This window comes from Chenopodium album, chromosome 14 (genome assembly GCF_948465745.1).
Source record: "Chenopodium album chromosome 14, dcCheAlbu1.1, whole genome shotgun sequence".
NCBI classification, from domain to species: Eukaryota; Viridiplantae; Streptophyta; class Magnoliopsida; order Caryophyllales; family Amaranthaceae; genus Chenopodium; species Chenopodium album.
The window spans coordinates 28281511-28303892 of NC_137847.1; the positions used below are offsets into that span (position 1 = coordinate 28281511).

Consider the following 22382-nt stretch of genomic DNA (forward strand, 5'->3'; position numbering starts at 1 on the left):
GGTCGAGTGATTGAGGAAAATCGCGATCAGCACCTTTAATGGACTAAGTCGACCACCACGATCCACCACCACCACGAACCACCACACTGGCGCCAAGGGAGGAGGAGAGAGCCGTGAGATAGAGAGGAGTATGAGAGGGGTTGGTCTCTTGTTTGCTAATTAGGGTTTGATCACACTGATCAGATAATTGCATACTTCTTAGCAAACCCTAGGCACCTAGTCTATTTATAATCCCATTACAATTAGACTAGGGTTAGGAAGCCCAAAACCCTTCAATCCACTCCATGTGGCCGGCCATACTAGAGGATGAGGCCCATCATGGGCCTTGTCCTCTCGTGCCCGATCTAGACCCTTTGTGTGACCTTATAGGATCCGTCCAATTGGGCTTTAGGCTATTTTACAAGCCCAAAGAACGTTAGTACCTCTAGCTATGATAAAATGACGACCCAAATGTCCGAACTTAATTATCTCCATAATTTGATCCATTTATATATCTAGTAATTGCACACGACGAAGACATAAATCCTTCAATCTCCCACTTGTCTGAGACAAGTGTGCAATATTCAAATTCCTTAAGTCAATATGTGTCGATTTGATAATATGATTGTATCACATGTCGAGATCATATTAATCTACAAATCGTTTCTTGAAATCTGAGTTAGAATTACAAAACCAAATGATTACTGAGTAATGCATTTGAACGCGGCCACGTATTTTCTAGAATTCTGCCTCTTCAAGCGGCCATGACACATTCCCTAATTTAATAGGTAAACTCAATCCAATCTTGTGGCAACAAGGCTCCCACTCAACTTTTGAAATAACCGGGAAACACACTTTATAATCTCCAGTTACGGGAAGACGTTTGAGTGTACCACAGTTAAATCAATCATTGAATGAAATCAATGTTCCACTCATGTCAAAGGAATCCACTAATATATCTGGAAGCTCTATACTTGAACTTCAAAGTAGGTCAATAGTTCGATCATGCATCATTTATGCATATCCAAGCGATTGACCGAGCATCACTATGCCCCTATTGCCCATGAAACTGCGCTATCCAATCAATCTTACATGCTAGTCCATTTATTGAAATCATTTATGTCCACTTTAATGATTTCGAACTAGGAACTTAAATAATATATGAATTTTGTTCACCTCTGGGGTTTCATTCACCCGGTTATTTAAATAAATTAACCTGATGAGCCCATCAATCCATAATTATTTTGGACATTTTATTTAATTTCCAAAACCATAATTAAATAAGAGAAATGAAATTTCTATTTTAAACATAATTCTGCAAATATATGCATTCCCTATGTAATATGCTTTCTCAAAACATATACAACTTGAATTACATAATTTGCTTCAATCCAAGTCTTTAATATGACTCTTATATCTTAGTCTATGGAAGGGGTTTAGTGATTTCTCACTCATAATAAAACTTTGCAGATTACAACATTCCGCTTGTCATTGATCTCATAAATGAGGTGGTAATCTCATATCTATTTGTTTGGATTTGTGATGTGACTCTGACTCCTTTGTTTTAACAAAGGTGTCCTTTTAGTCACAGGACAATTTGATCCAAACTTCCTCCTTAACTACTCTTACTGTAGCTAAATACACATATTCTGACAATGAGTATGCAACAGTATTCTGCTTTGAACTCTTTCAAGCTTACTATCCTTCTTCATACAGACATAAATATGCATTTAGATCACCATCTAAAGTCATCTTGCCTGTTTGCAAACTTGCATCTGTATAACCTTTTGACAACTTATTCACTTTTAACATCATTAGCTAGAAAAATTCCTTTAGTCCTTCTCAAGAACCTTAAGGATTTTCTCTTTGCAACTTTTAGTATGCTTATTCTAAATTTACTTGAAAAATTGCTACACATGCACAAGTCATATGTAATATCTTGCTTTGTACATATCATGGTACATATATTGGACCCTTTTGCAAAAGCATAAGGTACATTATCCATACAACTCAACTCTATTAGCTTTTGAAGGCACTGAGTTTTACTGAGCGTAATACCATGATACATGGGAAAACATCCTCTCTTAGGGTCTTGCTTCATGAACTTGTCAAGATCCTTATCAACATAAGTATCTCAATTCATTCCAATCATTCTTCAAGATTCATTTTGAGGTTTTTGATTCCCAATATGTACTAAATATCTCCTAAGCCTTTCATATAGAAATAACTCTCTAACCACTGCTTGACTTATTCAAGCATTGATATGTCATTTCATATGAACTGTATGTCATCTACATACATGACCAAGAAGACCAATTGCTCCCACTAAACTTCTTGTCTCTACAAGATTCCTTATCGTTCTTTGAGGAAATCAAACTGTTTGATTGCCTAATTGAAACGAATGTTTCAACTCCCTTATGCTTACTTCAATCCATTAAATGAATTTCTGAAGTTTGCAAAACTTTCTAGGATTTCTGGATTTCGAAATTCTTTGGTTGTATCATATACATACCATCCATCAAGAACATTTCATGAAGGTGATTTTGATCTCCATTGCTAAACTTCGTAATCGAAATCAGTAATCACTAGAAGAATCCGAATAGGCTTACAGATCTAATAGGTTTGACCCTAATTATAAGACTATCATAGACTAATACATCTTTACAGACATGGAGTCCATTCTGGATTTAATGGCCTTAAGCCATTTCCTGAGTTGGCACTTATCCAAAGCTTGCTTGCAGGGCATGGGTTCTAACCATTCCAATAGGAAAATTTTAGAATCCACCTTTTCTCAGAATTTCAACAAACTGTTTGTTTTGATCCTAAGTAACCTACAATAGGTATGAGCAACAAAAGAATTATTCTCTTCAACTCTTTGAAGCCTTTCATTCAAGTTGGGACGATAGAAGCCTCGCTAGTGGAATTAGCTTGCTTTGACATATGGTTTATCAAATTAGCTGATTTCATATGCCTTCGTCTCTGATGTGGTGTTATCCACATCCATTTGTTGCTCGTCTCGAATCTCATCGAGATCTAACTTTACTCCCACTTGGCTTTGTAGGAAGAGATTTCTTTCTATAAAGACATTATCGCGAGCAACAAACACTTTGTCTCTACGCGATTGTAGGAATAATACCTCTTAGTTTCCATGAGAAAACCCATGAAGAACTATTGTCTGATTTAGGGTGCATTATCTCATCTTTGTAAACATTTTACATCGAGTTCATAAACCTTAATCTTGTTTAGAAAAGATAACTTTTGGAACATTTCCAAAACATAACTTTTATGACATCTTTTCTACTGCTTTGGTTAAGTTTTCTGTTTAGTATATTTACAATTGTAGTTGTAATGCATATCCTCAAACGATATTTGTAAATCATCAAAGCTAATCTAGGATCGAACCATGGCAAGCAAAGTTTGATTCCTTCCTTCAACATACATTTTAATCGTAATGTTTTTGGATTGTGAACTAATTCAACAATTCCCTTTTAAATGATCACTTACTTTTTGAGTTAAATATTTATCACAACAATCATATTGTGGTGTTAAATTGTTTATCTCAAACTGATTTTACATTTCATTTTGGAATTTTGAACATTTCAATGATTCCATGCTTTACTTCATTAAGTAATTATCGATATATTTACTTAAATCGTTAGTAAAAGCAATGAAATAGTTAAATTTCTTTGCTAATCCTTGAACTTATGGTCCACACACATCATATGTATGAGTTCCAAAAGGTCATTTTAGCTCCTTTACCCTTTCAACTAAAAGGCAACTTGGTCATCTTACCTTATCAAGCATGACTTCTAATTCTCAAGTGATTCATAATCAATTGGAATAAGAGTCCACCAAATATAACTTTGGATGTGCAAAATGGTTTATGTGACCTAATCTTACTTTGTTATAAGTAAGTTTACTTTAAATCATCTAATTTTGCTTTTGTGATCTACTTATATCAATGTCATAAAACAAAATAACTCATATCTAGCACAATGAAAACAATTTATTACCTTGGTCATGGATCAACATTTGTCCAAGCCAAGTAAAAACAATTCAGTATTCAAACAAGAAAACCGAAATACTGTCTCATCAAAATTGGAAATTGTTCTAAAATCATCATAAAAATTAAGAAATTAAAACTATGAAGCTATCTCTGGCCACTCAAACACTTCTAGTGCACCTTCAAGCTCCATTTCCATACTAGCCTCACTTCTTTTCAGCTTCTGCACAACATTAATAATGTTAAGCACTGCAACTTGGTATCACATACCTAAGTGAAAGTTAAAATGTTTATAACGTAATACCTGAGGTTGATGCTCCATTCTTCTTGAGGAATTCAAGGTATTTCTGGCAATTGCGTTTCCAATGCCCCTTCTTCTTGCAGTAAAAGCATTCGCTTTCACTTGCAGCTTTGGGTTTTGGTTTCGCCTTAGGCTTCTCAGGAGCCTTGGCAACTTGCTTGCCCTTGCTCTTGGCACTAGCCTTTTGCCCCTTCTTCTTGAACCCCTTTCCCTTTTGAATCATAAGAACTTCCTTCTTAGGTTCCTTAGGGATTCGCTTTCCAGCACTAACCAGCATTGCGTGCAATTAATTCATAGTCTTTGCAGTCGCAGTCATGTTAAAGTTCATGATAAACTGGTTGAAACTTTCTGGAAGTGAGTGGAGAATGATGTATGTTGCCATCTCATCATTGTATGGGTGCCCCAGTTTCTCCATACTTTGAATAAGGCCGATCATTTTGAAAACATGATCATGAACTGTTGCACCCTTCTCCATCCTACAATCCAGAATCTCAAGGTGGAGCTCGTACCTTTCAACTCTAGCTTGTTTCTTAAACAAAGCTTTGAGTTCTTGCATTATTGTGTACGCATCCTGATCCTCAAAACGCTTTTGAAGACTAGGTTCTATGGTAGCAATCATCAAGCAAGTGATAGGCACAGCTCTGTCATGAGCTTCCTTATGCCTCTTGACTTCTGCCGTAGTTGTATTTTCTGGCAGAGGTCCTGGCAATGGGGTATCAATGACATCCTCTCTACCTTCATATTTCAGAATGAGCCTTAGCATTCTTTCCCAAGTGGAAAGGTTTTCTCCTGTCAACCTATCCTTCTCAAGGAATGGTCGAAGATTGTAAATATTGTTGTCATTGTGATTATGGCTACCCATCTATGTCAAAATAAGGCAAAGTTTAATAATTATGTTTAACTTAACATTAAAGTACCATAAACGATTAAATTGGTAACTTTAAAGCACTTTATTCAATATTAATTGATCCCAATTGAATTTTAAGTGATTCCAAGATCCTTTATTTGTGTAATAGTTGACCGGACTGAGGCCCTACCATCAAGCATTACATTTTCAAGGTGAGTAAACTCTTTACTGATTACAACTCTTGTAAGTCTTGGTTGAATAATTAACCATCACATGCTCAATTATTACCCTTTGCTTCAAGGTTCTAAACGCTTTAGGTAACCTTGTTGAACATAACCAATTAAATATGTAGAACGTGATCTACCCCAAATGCCCAAGATAACAAGTGACACTCTGCTGAGGTCGACCCATCACTCACGATCGAAGGATTGTTGCTCAATATTTCTGGGACCTAGATTCATTTATGTTGTGATTATATAGTGAACTCTAGTGCATCATCAATCAAAATAAATAAAATCTAACATGCATAATCTACTAATGCAATAAAACATGACATAGTATGGCCCCTTAGTCCTAAGAAAACTAGAAATGAAAAGCTCCCACTTGAATCATCATGGATCTCCATCCACCTTGCTCCTTTGGGCCTTCACTTCATGGGCTTCTTTGGACTAACACTATTTAAATAACTAATCTATTTACTTTAAATAAAAGTTACAAAAATACTTAACGGTACGCAGACCGTATTTAGATTACAAAAATACATCCCGATGCACAGATCGTATTTTAGAATCTATGGGCCATACTAGTCTATATATAGCAACATAATATCATATATTATAAAAGTGTCATATAATAAATCACTCAACATGCTTGTCTAAACTACAACATCAAATGGTTTATAATTAAGGCAACGCATTTCCTAAAATATCACATACTTTAAATCATAATTAGATAATATCATATATTATTCATGACCAATCATAAAATATCATATATTTTAATTTAAGCATGAGATAGAATCAAATCTTATTTTAATCTAGAAAGATAAATCATATTTAATCTTCCATGATTATCCTAACAACTTTAGGAGATTCTATCATAATTATTAGCCAATCAAATAATTTTAAAATGAATTATCCTAATCTAATTATGGGATAATCACGTTATTTAAATCAATTGTAATCCTTTTAGAATATGCTCGGAATATCCTAATAAATCTTATCCAAAATTAACCACTTTAATTATGGATAATTACCAATTAAACAACTTTAAATTTGGATAATATCAAATATAACAACTTTTGAATATTTGATTTTATCCTAAAACAAAAGATTTTATCCAAAATAAAACCGATTTTATCCCAAAATAATTTTGTAATTATCTTGAAATATTTTTCCAAAAACAGAATTTTTTTATTTTTTATTTTAAAACCGAGCACCACCACGCCGCCACCGTGGTTGGCTAGCCGAAGCTAGCCACGGTGGCTGACTGCCAACATCAGCCACTGCCGCAAGGGCAGCAGCACTGGCAGCCGTGGCAGCAGCCGTGCAACGCTTGCACGCTGCTGCCCACAGCCACCTCCGCCCTCCCTTCCCCTCCCTCTTGGGCTGCCACCAGGTCGGCAGCCGCCGTGGCCGCGCCACCTAGCCGCGGCTGCCGGCCTTAAAACTATTTTTTTTATTTTTTTTTTGGTTTTTAATTTAATTAAAATAACATTTTATCAAAATTAAATCAAATCAGTCCAAAAATTAAAATTAAATCACATTAAACTTTAAAATTAGGGTTCATCATAAAATTAATCCCAATATTCCAACTCTTAAAATTAAATCAATGATCATACACAAAACATTTTTTATGCATAAATCAATCCGATTAAAATTATGAATCATAAAACAAATCGAATTAAATCAAAAATCAAGCACCAAAATAATATTTTAAGCTATGAATTTTCAAAAAATTCGAAATTAGGGTTAGGGTATTTCTAAAATTCGAAACTAGGGTTCTAGGGTTCGAAAATTTCGAAAACTCTAGGGCTTAATTCGGTCCTCTTCATGGCTATTTTGAGCATAATTAAATCACATTTAATCAATTCTAAAAGGTTAATCACATTAAAAATAACAATTGAACCATAATTAAATTAATTTCTCCTTCTTAATTGATTATAAAATTAACATGGACTTCAAATTAATCGTATTACTATGATCTAGCGCATTCATTTTCAAAAAGCTAACTAATACCACTGTAGGAGTTTATAGGTACTACGCAGCGGAAAATCATGAATCATATTCATAAAAGTACCTAATCCCAAGAACACATGCATAACACACAAGACACATAATCATACCTTTGAAGCGTGAATTCCACATAGCAAATGATTGACAAATCAGGGAGAGAATAGAGCCCCAAGCGTTGCTCCTCTACTTAGTCCACGAGCTTCGAACGAGCCGTCCACCAATACTAGATTGGTCGAGTGATTGAGGAAAACCGCGATCACCACCTTTAATGGACGAAGCCAACCACCACGATCCACCACCACCACGAACCACCACACTGGCGCCAAGGGAGGAGGAAAGAGCCGTGAGATAGAGGGGAGTATGAGAAGGGTTGGTCTCGTGTTTGCTAATTAGGGTTTGATCACACTGATCAAATAATTGCATACTTCTTAGCAAACCCTAGGCACCTAGTCTATTTATAATCCCATTACAATTAGACTAGGGTTAGGAAGCCCAAAACCCTTCAATCCACTCCATGTGGCCGGCCATACTAGAGGATGAGGCCCATCATGGGCCTTGTCCTCTCGTGCCCGATCTGGACCCTTTGTGTGACCTTATAGGATCCGTCCAATTAGGTTTTAGGCTATTTTACTAGCCCAAAGATCGTTAGTACCTCTAGCTATGATAAAACGACGACCCTAATTTCCGAACTTAATTATCTCCATAATTTGATCCATTTATATATCTAGTAATTGCACACGACGAAGACATAAATCCTTCAAAACTCACTGCAAAACATGTAGCACTCTTTATCAAAAGAAACATCATTTGTCGATATGGAGTCCCACATGAAATGATAAGTGACAATGGAACTCACTTTCAAGCAGAACGTGAAGAATTGCTACAAAAGTATGGCATTCAACATCATCATTCCTCCCCATACGGACCTTAAGCAAATGGTTCTATTGAGGCGGCCAATAAAAATCTAAAGACTATCATCGAGAAAATGACAGAAAATTACAAAGATTGGCCTGACAAACTCCATTTCGCTCTTTGGGGTTATCGCATGTCAATTCGCTCGTCAATAGGAAATACGCCATTCTCCTTAGTCTATGGAATGGATGCCGTACAACCTGTCGAGCTAGAAATACCTTCCCTACGCATCGCACTGGAAAGTAAACTCGATGAAGTCGAATGGACTAGAGCAAGATATGAAGAGCTAATTCTACTTGATGAAAAACGACTAGAAGCTCTACATCATACTCAATGCTACCAAACTCATATGGCTAGACACTTTAACAAGAAGGTCAAGACAAGAAACATCAAAATAGGAGACTTGGTGTAAAAGGCATTAAGGAAAAATGTTCTAGATCGAAGAGGCAAGTTTAGGCCTAATTGGTCTAGACCATATATTGTCAAAACCTTCCTATCCGGTGGTGCCGTTAAGCTAACTGACATGGATGGAAATGAATTCTCAAACAAGACAAATCTTGACCAACTTAAGAAGTACTACCCATGATCACTTGAGTAGGATACTTAAGAGAGCTACGTTTGGCCTGATTCCTTAAGAAAGGATACGTAGGCAACCCTTTACAGGATGCGGACACTTTAATTTTTACAAATCTCGCATCCCCGCATCAACTGGTCAACACAGAACAATCGGCGCACAGAAATCAAGTTCACCGCAGTACGAAGAACCCGTCGCACAACGACAACATCCAGCGCACAGCGACAACGGCGTCGTTTGGCGACAAATTCAAAATTTCAGCGCCAGTTTTCTGCAATAATCTAGGCGAATTTCGGTGTATTTTGGGAAATTTTTACTTCTGTACTCAAATAATTTTTGAGAATAATTCAAGACATTTTCATTGCTTTAATAAAAGTTTAAATGTAAAAGTTAATTTAATTTAAAAAGCTTAAAATTGCATTAATAAAATAAAATAAAATTACATTATTGATGGAATTTAAATAAAGCTTAAAAATAAAATTAACTTAAAATTAAAATTGTCTAAAAAATTGAAAGAAAAGCAATGCTCTAATCTATCTTCTCTTTCCTAGCCCTCTTCTAGTTCTTATCGGCGTCTTCTTCATCATCCATCACTTTCACTAGTAGACATCCTTTAGAGGATCTACACTAAATTTTGGTGTTGATAGTTTCCCCTTTAGCCATCACTCCAATTTTCTTTTCTACCCACACTTTCTTTTCAGCAAAGTCAGCTTTTCTTTTCTCTTTATCCTTAATAGTATTTTTCTTAGGCATAATAGGAGTCTTGAATTCAACTTTTTAACTTCCTTAGCAGGAATTTTCTTGTCTCCCAGACGATCTTTTACATTGGTCTTGTTTCGAACTTTGTTCTTGTCCTTTTGAGATCTACCAAGTAGCCATTGCTTCACATCCCTAGATAAAGAAGGTGGGACCTTTTGGGTAACAACTTCCCACAAAGGCCTAGCACACCAATATTCATCAAATCTCTCTATATCTTGTGAAACAGGAAATTTATAAGGGCGTCGAAGATCACCAGAGGGAACAGTTTGAGCAATGCCATATTGTCTTCTTACCCTAGAAGGGTAATAAAAAGTCAACTTTGACAGGCTAGAAAGACGACAAAAGGGTTGAACGTTGACACCAACCATCTTCTCAATTTTCCACCAAGGAACGACCCACTTGATGGCAAAGTCGCAAGATTCAAAAATCTTACTCCACTCCCAACGACCCATCTTTATGGAAAAGCGTTTCTTCCGCCTTACGAAGCAATTTGGTGTATACTAGTCAACATTATTAGGAGGGATAATTAATTCTAGCCTTTCCATTAGCCATATCTTCAAAAATTCAATGCAAATAATTAGTATTACTATACAAAAAAAAATATTTTTGATTTCTGTAATTAAAAATATTATTTTTCTACCTGTAATAAAATTGGAATTACCACAAGTGAGTGAATATTTTGATAGGCCACGCTCTGAGTCTAGAATTAAAATCTTTATAATATTATTCACTCACTTTAGGAATTACCGCAAGATCTAAAGAAGGGAAGCCTAAAATGACACCAAATTTTTCCGGTAAAGGACAAATTTCATCATAGCCTAGTCTAAAGTAATGAGTGTCTGAATCCCAATATTCTAAGGCGGTATGAATAAAGCCTATGTCAAGATCTACCCCCTTAATGCCATAAATACCCCCCAAGTGGAAAAAGTCAAATTATTTCCTCTCATTAACAGTCAAAGACCGACACCACTCACGATTAAAATCACTGAAACTCTTAGACATGATTACTTGATGAAAAATTAAAGGTTATAATTATTTTTAATCTATTCAAAGTATACAGAATCGACAGATTAGGGGGATATTTATGCACAGAACTGGCGCAATTAGAATCCTGAAAGGATTCGGAGAAAAAAAGCCTAGCGCCATGCGACAGAAATCACGCATCGCGTGATGACTTGTCGCATCGCGACAGACAGGCGGTTGCCACGCCAGCTTTACGCGCTATGTAAACCGTGTTTTTTCGACTTCGACTCAGTTTGGTACTACGACTTTACGGTTTTTACCTTCTTTTTCAAAGCCTTATCCACTCAAATCAAACTTTATCCCAAACACTTATCCCATATTTGATTAATTTGAGCTTAATTAATTTTAGGTTTATTTAGTCAAAGTTTATTTTATTTTTCTTTTTTTATTTTTAGGGGAGAAAATCGGATACCCTCCATTGATAATATAAATGACGGAAATTTTTGCGCAAAAATTAGTCATAATTATTCACACACTCACATGCACATAAAATGAAAAATAAAAATACAATAAGCATAATAAGTCATAGGTTATATATATGACGAGGGGTGAACTAGGTCGTTGGACTAATCCTCCCTAAGCCAAACAAAATTTATAATCACTTAACTAGCCTAAATACAAGTATAGAGGCAAGTCAAGGGTCGAACCACTAGGAACAGCTATGTTTAAGTGTTCTCAATTAGTGCCTAAGCTAGGTCAAAGTCTAGGGATAAAAGGTAACTCTAACAACTACCAAAACAAGGAACCAAACAAATAAAGCACTAGGGAATGGGATCAACGAGTAATCATGACAATTGTAACAACTCGGAAATACATGCAAATCAATGGTTGCGAAGACTAATGGCAAGAGCTATCAAAAGAGTCAACAAGCTATCTCCTAGAGGTCTAACTAGCGCCAACTACGAGAGACTCTAACTAGGAACATCACTAATCAAACTCAATCAAAAATTAAAATTCCTAAATCAATGGTTCGTATCATTAGAAACTACATAATTCTCATGGCCTATCGAATTACACACATGCACAATTTCCATTATTCACTTTAATCTCAACTATTAATCAACACAATCCTCAAATTAAGCACAATCAATTAATCATCCAATTAAGTTTCACCCTAACCCTAGCCAAACAACTACTCTAACAACATCATCTAATCAACAAACAACTATAGAAATCAAAAATCAACAAAATATCAAGAACAACTACATTAATCAAAGATCAAACAACAAAATCAAATCAAAATCAAATCAAACAAACATTAATTAACTAAAGAAAGCAATAAAATAAGATAGTGTTAGAAATCATCATTGATTGATTTGATGATATTCAGTACAATTGTCACCTTAGATCTTCAATCACTCAAATCACCATTGAAATTCCTCACTTTCTCTCTCTAAAATCTACTCCTAAATTAACCCTTAAACTAGAGAGAGAAACTCTCAACTAGGCAAAAATTATGAATTCTAATTCTAATCTACTTGTTCTCTCTCTAAACCAAAAATGGGTATTTATAATTACAACAATAAAAGAAAATAAAAGAGAAAAGAAAACACAAGAAAAATATAAGAAAAGGAATTGAAATAAGAAAAGAGAAGAAAAGGAAAAATAAAAAAGAAATTAAAAGAAAGAAAATAAAAATAAATAATAAAAGAAAACGAAATCAGGGGCTACGAACTGCTCCAACAAGTGGGAATAATCCCCTGCTTTGCATCTCCTCAGACCCAGACACGCGCAGCCGCGATGAATGCGAGCGCGGCCGCAATGAATGAGGTTCGAATCGAGCTAGTTTGCATGAGGTGCATTTGGAGCTGCTGCCGGAAATTGTTGTTGGTGTTGCGTAGTGGTTGCGGGATAGGAGATGAGTGGAGTCAACTGGGCAATGCTGCTGGTTGCGGGTTTGCTGCGACTGGAGCAGGGGAAAGTGGCTGATTTGTGCGGTGGTGGTGGAATTGGAGGAATTAGGTGGCTTGGGACGGGGGAGCTGCGGTGGTCAAGTGAAGCTGGCTGGAGGTGCAAAATGGTGGCAGGGCTGGCGGGGCAGGGGAGGCAGCGAGCTGCTGTGTTGTAGGTGGTCGAGACAGGGGTTGTGGTGGCTGCTGCTTGGTGGCTGTTTTGGGTGATGCCGGGGCTGCTGGGAGTTGTTGTAGTTGTTGGTGAATTAGGGGAATAAGGAGGTGCGTGAGTGGTGGAGTGGATTGGTGGCAGGTTGGTGCGTAGGGGGATAGGTGTGATGGGAGAATAGGTGGCTACTGTTGGCTAATTAGGGAAATAAGGAGGTGCGTGAGTGGTGTGAGGTTGATGGTGGGAACGAGCATCACCCTCATAGTAAGCTCGTGATAAACACTAAAGTATGCGGTCCCAAAACACTTCCATGGTGGGTTCAAGCACCCGGCTTGAGAGCGCGGCTTTGCGAGCGCAAGGAATTGAACTTGGAACATTCACCTACAAAACCCAATTGAAACCAAGGAGAAAATGAAGTAAAAAGAACTCAAAATTAATAAACAAAAATAAAAGAAATAAAATGAAAATGAAAAGAATAAAAGAAAGAAAACTTTATAAAATGAAAAGAAAATAAAGAAAAGAAAATGAAATGAAAATGAAAATGAAAATAAAATAAAAACTAAATCTATAAAATCTATTATAAAGGAAAAGCATGATGAGTGGCATTTATGCCACAATTTAGTGTACTCTTTACGGGTTTTTCCCACCCATTTGTAGCTTGTTTGCCCCCTTTTCTCTCCTTTTTGTTCCTCTTTTCTTTGTTTGCCTTTCTCCTTGTTTTCTTTGTTTTTGTTTTGTAGGAACCAAGACATTGGAAGAAGAGCAATTCACTTCCAAACTCCCCTGTGTGCGGGCGCGCAGCTCTGGGAGAACCCGCGCAGGATGGCTCCTTGAGTAGAACACAAACAGAAGATTTGTGCGCCTTGTGCGCGCTCAGTGTACGGGCGCGCGACTTTGATGTGTGCGGGCGCGCAGCTCTGGGAGAACCCGCGCACAGCACAGCATCAGAAGCAGAATCAAAACAGAGTGTTGCGTGCGCCATGTGTGCGCCTTGTGTGCGGGCGCACACCCCTCAAGCGCGGGCGCGCAGTGTTGCTGAGAGAAGGCGCGCATCCATGGGTTTCATTCTCCGTACCCACAGATCTGCGGGCGCGCAAGATCTGCGAGGGCGCACACCCAACTTCTGCGCGGGCGCGCATTGTATGTGCGCGGGCGCGCACCGCTGAGCTGCAGTCTTTATTATTTCGTATTTTTGTATCTTTTGGGGGGACCTATATATAGAGGTCGTAGAGAGTTTAGTGCATCATCTATCATTACTTAGAAACATTTTAGCCCTAATCTAGTGAGAGAAACTTCATTAGTAGAGAGAGAAAGTGTGGATTTCCATTGATGAACTTGGATATTGAAGAAGGAGCTTGATTGAATCTTTGTAAATCTTCATCTTCAATTAATGAGCAATTTCTTACTCTCTCTCTTTGCTTTTGTATTTAGCTTTATTTGCTTACTTTGATTTTTCCTTCATTGCTTATTGATCATGTTGATGCTTATTGATTTGATGATTGGTATTGCTTTCAATATGATTTGTGAGTAGTCACCTAGCCAAGGGTGTGGGGATGGTGTAGTTGTTGATTGATTCATGCTTATGATGTTGGGGTTTTGTTAATGGTGATTAAAGTCTTTGTATGTTTGATGTTCTTTAATCTTCTTGCAAGTGCACATTGTTAGTTGATTAAAGGTGAATCTTTGCTAACAAGAAACGGAAGTTGACTTAGTTAAGATCCATTGTTATCGATAGTTCTTTGATTGCACCTTCTAATATATGGTTCTAGTGTGGAAACATGGAGGCTATGTTAGGAGAATTTGATTTACCCCGGAAGGCGGTTAGATTGAGCTTCAATTCGATATTCTTACATGCTTAGTTTACCATTGCTTTGCTTTCGTGTTATTGCATGATCAATTGGCAACTACATCTACCCACTTCCCTTGGTGCTTAGTTATATTGGTTTTAATCATTCTTAATCTCCAGTTTAATTTCTTAGCTTTTCACACTTCTCGTTCTGAGGTAGCTTAAGTATTGAGTAATGAATGTGGTGTTTATGCATGTCTCCTTGTGGTTCGACCCCTATACTTGCCTTATACTTGTATTAGGTTGTTTAGGTGTATAAATTATATTTGATCTAGGTGTAGTCGTTTGACGACGCGATTATTCCCATATCAAATTGGCGCCGTTGCCAATTAATTTTTCACTACTTCATTTGAGACTATCTCATTCCTTGTCTGTTAGTATTTGTTACTTCTTGTTACTTGTCAGTGCTTACGTTCTCCTTAGCTTTGTTGTATGAACAGAGGACGAACTCGCTCAAGGTCTTTGGTTCCCATTGATCCGAAGTTAGAAAGATCTTTGTCCTTACTTCGAAGAGAAGCGAGAGCGAGGAGTAGAAATTCTCACACCCCAACGAAAGAAGAAGCAAGAGAATTGGAAGATACTCCACCATCTTCACCCTCAAGTGAAGACTTAGATAGCCCTAATTCGCTATCAAGTCCGGAAATCAACCCCTTTTCAAACTTTAAGTCCGGAGGTGAAGAAGGTCCTAAAATGGGAGAGAATACACCTTTGAGTCGTCTTGGGGCTCCCGAAGCCTTAAGAGCCCAAAGTGGGATCCTAACTCCTACCACTCAAGCCAACAACTTCGAAATCAAGCCCAATTTGATTGCTTTGATAGAGAGGAAACAATTCTCGGGTGGAAAATTTGAGAGCCCTCATTAGCATTTAAAAGAATTTGAGAAATATTGTGACACAATCAAAGCCAACGGGGTGACTCAAGAGTACATCCGCCTCAAGATGTTTCCATTTTCTTTAATTGGGAGAGGTCTAGAATGGCTAGAGAAGGAGGTGCCCCCTAACTCTCTCACAACTTGGGACCAAGTGACTACGGCTTTCTTGAGGAAATTTTATAACCATAGGAAGACCGCCGAGGCTCGATCGTTGATCCAAGGCTTTCGCCAAAAGAGTGGTGAGACTCTAAGTGCGGCATGGGACCGGTACAAGGAGCTTCAACGCCAATGCCCTCATCATGGGATACCCAAGTATCAACTCATCCACACTTTCTATGGAGGTCCCTCACCTCAAGGGAGAACAAGCCTAGATGCCGCCGCCGGCGGTCCAATCATGAACAAGGGAGAGGATGAAGTGGAATGCATCATAGAGGAGGCCGCAAAGCATTATGATGATTGGTACGAAGGAGAAAGGGAGGCCACTTCTAGAAAAGGTGTCTATGCATTGGAGCAAGCCAACGCAATCAACAACCTTTCTTCCCAAATCTCCAAGATGGCCAAGCAAATGGATGAAATGATGAAAGAAAGGTCCAACCCTCATGGTAATACCTCCCCTTCAACCAAGGGAGGCAATGGTATGGCCACTTCTTCCCCCTCTTCTTATAATAGGATGCCTCAAGGATGCATGTTTTGCTCAAAATGTGAAACCTATGATCATGATACCTCCCATTGTGTGTATGCTTGTGAAGTTCAACCCCCTCCCTATGAACATGATGATAATGTAGAAGATGTCAATGCTATGAATTTTGCTCCTAGAATGGAAAATGTAGGGAACTTGAGGCCAAACCCCAATCAAATGGGGAATTGGAATCAAGGTGGAAACCGTGGTTGGAACCAAAGTGGTGGTGGTTATGATAACCAATACCATGGTGGGGGAGGCCCTTCCAATTTCAATGGAAGAGGCTACTCTAACCAAAGAGGGTATGGCTACCAAAACCAACAACCCGACTCCCGATACCAAGACCATCAAAATCAAAATTTTGGTGATCAAGGTAACATGGGAAATAATCGACAAAGCAATGTTCCCAACCAAGGAACCGGAGGCAATAGGGGCCAAAATGTTTCTAACTATGCCCAAACCAATAGGCCTCCGGGTTTCCATCAATCCCAACTTCCTCCACCTCAACAACCTCTTCAAATTGAGGCCCCTCCTAATGATCCCGTGATGGCTAAGCTAGATGCCATCATGAAGATGCATGAGGAGGAAAAGAAGAGGAATGAGGAGGAAAAGAAGAGGAATGAGGAGGATAAAAAGCGAACCAATGCTCATATGAAAATGCTTGAAACCCAAATTGCCCAACTTGCTTCCAATTCTTCTTCTTCTTCTTCTTCCTCTATCCCTAGTCAAGGAGTCAACCCAAAACCTTTGTATGCCGTGACAACAAGGAGTGGAAAGGTAGTAGGGAGTGACCCCTTAGTTGAGGAAGAACCTCGAAATGAAGTAGAGTTGGAGAGGGGGGGTGAGAGAACCAAGAAACCTTCTAATGTTGAGAGGGAGAAGGATGTTGAGGTGCAAAAAGAAAAAGAGACCACCCCCTTGCCCCTAAATCTCCAACCTAGAGAGGAGAGGCTACCTTTTCCCCAAAGATTTGTGAGAGCTAAGCTTGATGCCCAATTTGGGAAGTTTTTGGATGTGATCAAGAACTTGCATGTTTCTCTTCCTTTTGTAGATGCTATGAAACAAATGCCCCATTACTCTAAGTTTTTGAAAGATCTATTGAGTGGGAGAAGGGAGTGTGAAACGGTGAGCTTGACCGCCAATTGTAGTGCAATCCTTTCCAACAAACTTCCCACTAAGTTGAAGGATCCGGGTAGTTTTTCCATCCCTTGTTCTATTAATGGGATTGAGTTTGACAAAGCTTTGTGTGATTTAGGAGCGAGTGTGAGCCTCATGCCCTACTCCGTCTACCAAAAGCTTAGTGTAGGAACCCTTTCCCCCACCAACACCACTCTCCAACTAGCGGATCGGTCCATTAAATTTCCCATGGGGAAAGTGGAGGACATCCCCCTAAGGGTAGGGAAGTTCACATTCCCCGTGGACTTTTATGTGCTAGAAATGGATGAGGATGAAAGGATTCCTATTATCTTGGGTAGGCCGTTTTTAGCCACCTCTAGGGCCATTATTGATGTGAAGGAAGGCAAAATATCTTTGAAAATTGACAATGATTCAATTGAGTTTGATTTGAATAGTGTCATGCAACAACCTTCCTCAAGTAGTGAATGCTTTAGAGTAGATGTTCTAGATTCCATGCTTAGTGAATTCTCTCGTTCCCATTTGCATGCTTCTAACGATCCCCTAGAGAGTGTATTGTTGAATGATTCTAAGCTAGGTGTTCACAAGGACGACATTCAATTCTATGAGGATTTGCTAGAGGAAAGCAAGAGCAAGTGCATGGATGAGAGCATGGAGGAGGAGGCTTTTCACACCCATGACCTCTTTCAAGTTGAGGAAAGAGACGAGAGCACCAATGGTAAGGGAAAAGGTAGACTTGAAACCTCTACCTTTGGGCTTGAGGTATGTATTTCTTGGTTCTAATGAGTCTTTCCCCGTGATTGTTAATTCCAACCTAACGGAGGAGCAAACCTCCCTCTTGATCAATGTTTTGAAAAAACACAAGAAAGCTTTAGGCTATACCATTGATGACATCAAAGGTATAAGTCCTTCTTTATGCATGCACAAAATTGATCTAGAGGGAGATGCCAAACCCGTTAGGCAAAGACAAAGGAAGCTTAACCCTTCCATGCAAGAGGTTGTGCGGAAGGAAGTGGCTAAGCTTCTTGATGCGGGAATTATATACCCAATTGCTCATAGTGATTGGGTATCTCCCGTGCAAGTTGTGCCTAAGAAAGGGGGAATTACGGTAGTGAAAAATGATCATGATCAACTAGTCCCCACTAGGCTTGTAACCGGTTGGCGCATGTGCATTGACTATCGCCAACTCAACACAAGTACATGCAAAGATCATTTTCCATTACCGTTCATTGATCAAATGTTGGAGAGGCTTACAAAGCATTCCTTCTATTGTTTTCTTGATGGTTATTCGGGTTTTTTCCAAATCCCGATTGACCCCAAGGATCAAGAGAAGACGACTTTCACTTGTCCCTACGGTACTTATGCATATCGTAGGATGCCTTTTGGGCTTTGTAATGCTCCCGCAACATTCCAACGTTGTATGATGTCCATTTTTAGTGATATGATTGAGGATGAGATAGAGGTCTTTATGGATGACTTCTCCGTTGGAGGGGCCACCTATGAAGATTGTCTATCTAATTTATCTCGTTGCTTAGAAAGATGTGAGAGGGCTAATCTCGTGCTAAATTGGGAAAAATGCCATTTTATGATAGAAAGTGGGATTGTTCTTGGGCACAAAATTTCCCATGCCGGAATTGAGGTTGATAGAGCCAAGGTAGAGGTCATTGAGAAGCTTCCTCCCCCCACCAACGTGAGGGAAGTGAGGTATTTCCTTGGCCATGCCGGGTTCTATCGTCGTTTTATAAAAGTCTTTTCTTTGATTGCAAAGCCTCTCACATCCCTATTGCAACAAGATAAAGAGTTTATATTTGATGATGCTTGTCAAGAGTCTTTTTGTAGGTTGAAAGAGGCCCTTTGCACCGCCCCTATTGTCCAAGGCCCGGATTGGTCTCTTCCATTTGAGCTAATGTGTGATGCAAGCGACGAGGCTATTGGTTCGGTTCTTGGGCAACGAAAGGATGGGAAACTTCATGTCATAAATTATTTTTCGAAAACTCTCAACGACGCCCAACGAAACTACACAACCACCGAGAAGGAATTCTTAGTGGTTATTCACTCATTTGAGAAGTTTAGAACCTACCTCATTGGTTCTAGGACAATTGTGTACACCGACCATTCGGCTCTCAAATATTTGATAGGGAAGAAGGAAGCTAAACCAAGGTTGTTGAGATGGGTTTTAGTTCTCCAAGACTTTGATTATGAAATGAGAGATAAAAAGGGAGCCGAGAACGTGGTGGCGGATCACCTTTCAAGGTTGGGCGGTGCAAGGTTCAAGGATGATGGTTTGCCAATTGAGGATGCTTTAAGGGATGATGTGCTATAAGTTCTTGAGGTGAAGTCGGCTCCATGGTATGCGGATATTGTGAATTACTTGGCTTGTGGTGCCATACCTCCGGATTTCACTTCACAACAACGTCGAAAACTCAAGCACGAGGCAAAGAGATATATTTGGGATGAACCGATTTTGTTGAAGAGAGGGGTTGATGGGTTATTGAGGAGATGCGTTCCCGATGATGAGTTTCAAAGTGTTCTCCACATGTGCCACTCCTCTCCTTGTGGTGGGCATATGAGTGCTCAGAAAACGGCCTCAAAAGTTCTCCAATCAATGCTCTTTTGGCCTTCCTTATTCAAGGACTCTTGGATATTTGTCAAGACCTGCGATAGATGTTAAAGGGTGGGGAATATTTCGAGAAGGGATGAAATGCCACAAAACCCCATCCTTGAGCTTGAAGTTTTCGATGTGTGGGCAATAGATTTCATGAGGCCTTTTATCTCCTCAAATGGGAACAAATATATTTTGGTTGCCGTTGACTACGTGTCCAAATGGGCGGAGGCCGTAGCTTCTCCAACAAATGACTCAAAAGTGGTGGTCAACCTCTTCAAGAAAGTGATTTTCCCAAGATTCGGTGTTCCGAGGGCAATTATTAGTGATGGGGGGTCACATTTCAAACACCACACCTTCGTGCGACTACTTGAGAAATATGGGGTATCTCACAAGCGGGGGCTTGCTTATCACCCCCAAACAAGTGGTCAAGCGGAGGTCACAAATAGAGAGCTCAAAGTGATCTTGGAGAAAACAGTTGCCAGAACAAGGAAGGATTGGTCCTCTAAGCTCATTGATTCTCTATGGGCCTATAGGACCGCTTTCAAGACGCCAATTGGGACCACCCCTTACAAGCTTGTATATGGGAAGAATTGTCATTTGCCCGTGGAGATGGAGCATCGTGCTCACTGGGCGATCAAGCAAATCAACTTTGATCTCCATATTGCGGGGGAGCAAAGGCTTTTAGAGTTACATGAGCTAGAGGAATTGAGGTTGAGCGCTTATGAGAATGCAAGCATGTATAAGGCAAGATCAAAAGCGTGGCACGACGCTCAAATCATCAAGAAGGATTTTGTCAAAGGGCAAAAGGTGCTCCTCTTCAATTCAAGGTTGAAACTCTTCCCGGGCAAGCTCCGATCAAGATGGAGTGGGCCATACATTGTTACGGAGGTGTTTCCATATGGTGCTTATGAAATTTTCCAAGATGGCCACTCCCCCTTCAAAGTCAACGGCCACCGCCTCAAGCCTTATTTTGAAGGATTCCCAAGTGATGAACCAATTTCAGTTACTCTAACTGATGTGCATCGTCAATTCCACCCTCCTTAATCATCTCGAAGAACGTCGAGATAACGACGCTAACCAAAAGCGCTTCCGGGAGGCAACCCGAGTTTCTAACCCTCTTCTACTTTCTTCTTTTCTTGTTAGTTTTTCATTTTACAACTTTGGATTATTGGGATTTATGAGTTTTGATTATAATTGAGTCTTTGATAAACGGTGCATCTAGCATGATACATGACTATTTTTGCAGGCCGTTTGGTGTTATATTTGGAGCTAAGTTGAGGTTTGGAGACTTGAAAGTGAGCGAGGAGCCATGCACAAGAGGAATTGATGAAGACCCTGTGCGCGGGCGCGCAGGCCTGGGAGAACCCGCGCACAGGGAAGTTCAAATTCACAGATTCTGGCAGAAACTTTTGCGCGACGTGTGTGCGCCATCTGTGCGGGCGCGCAGTATACTTGCGCGGGCGCGCAGATCTGGGTTTATCGGGGCTTAAGTTCTCTTTTTCCCGTTTCTTTCATCATTTTCCCCAACCTCATTCACGATTCCCACTCTCTCTCCTCAAGAACTCAAACCCTAACTTCCTAAATCTCCTCTAATCTCACTTATTTCCCCGAAATCTCAACAAATCCCTTACATTCCCTCAACTTCCTCACGAATTTATCACTTTTCCCTCTCAAAATCACCCATTTTTCACCAATTTCGGAAGTGCTCCTTGGTGGCCGAAGTGGTGGTGCGTGAGTGGTCGTGGTGGTCTTCATGCTCTTCAATTGTGGTATAATCCTAAACTTTGACTACTTGGTAGCTTTAATTCATTAGATAATACCATGTTTTAGGATTGTTAAGCAAAAAATTGAACTTGCATGAATTTTGTGTGATTTTGAGATAGTTTAGCTTATAATTGTGGATGTTGGGATTTTCTTGGTGATTTGTGTGTATTGTTGATGAAAATTGTTGTTCTCATGAATCTTGGCTAGCAATTACTTGGCTTGAATATTGAGAATTGTGCGTATAATCACTAGTTTGATTTTGAGCATTGAAGATTGTTAATGTATGAGGATTGAAAATGCATGTTGATTGAAAGTTTTGATGCTTGATTTTGAAACTTGCCTAGTGATTCTTCATTTAGCGATTGAGTATTGCGAATTTTGGCCTGGATTTTTGTTGTTCATAGTTGTTTCTTGCTTGTGATATTTGTGTCTGGAAAGATTGTTGCTCCTAACCCCTTTTCAGGTACCAGAATCAAAGGTTTCATTTGTTGTTGTTGTTGTGGGAAGGTTTTGGTATTTTTGAGTGTTGGACTCACTCCCTGGTGTTCTCGGTTTTTTTTGGATTGTTGAGTAAGTTGGTGAAGATGAGCGGTAGGAGAAGGAGTAGAAAGGAGCCTAGAATATCAGTTGATGAGCCCCACCCCTCCTCCCAAAATCAAAACCAAACACAATCCTCTCTTCCCACTCTAAAGTTTGTGAACCGACACCATGCACCCTTCCATCAAACACTCCTCAAACGCAAGCTTAACCCCACCCGACACTACTATCAACGCTCAATGCGTGATTTGGGGA

At 39.2% G+C, this 22382-nt stretch overlaps 1 non-coding gene across 1 annotated transcript; it reads right to left on the reverse strand.

Moving 5' to 3' along the window:
- Positions 1-15608: 15608 nt before the first annotated feature.
- LOC145580422 (small nucleolar RNA R71) lies at positions 15609-15714 on the reverse strand. The gene has a single exon (XR_014099469.1). It is a non-coding gene; the product is annotated as a small nucleolar RNA R71 (small nucleolar RNA).
- Positions 15715-22382: the final 6668 nt, after the last annotated feature.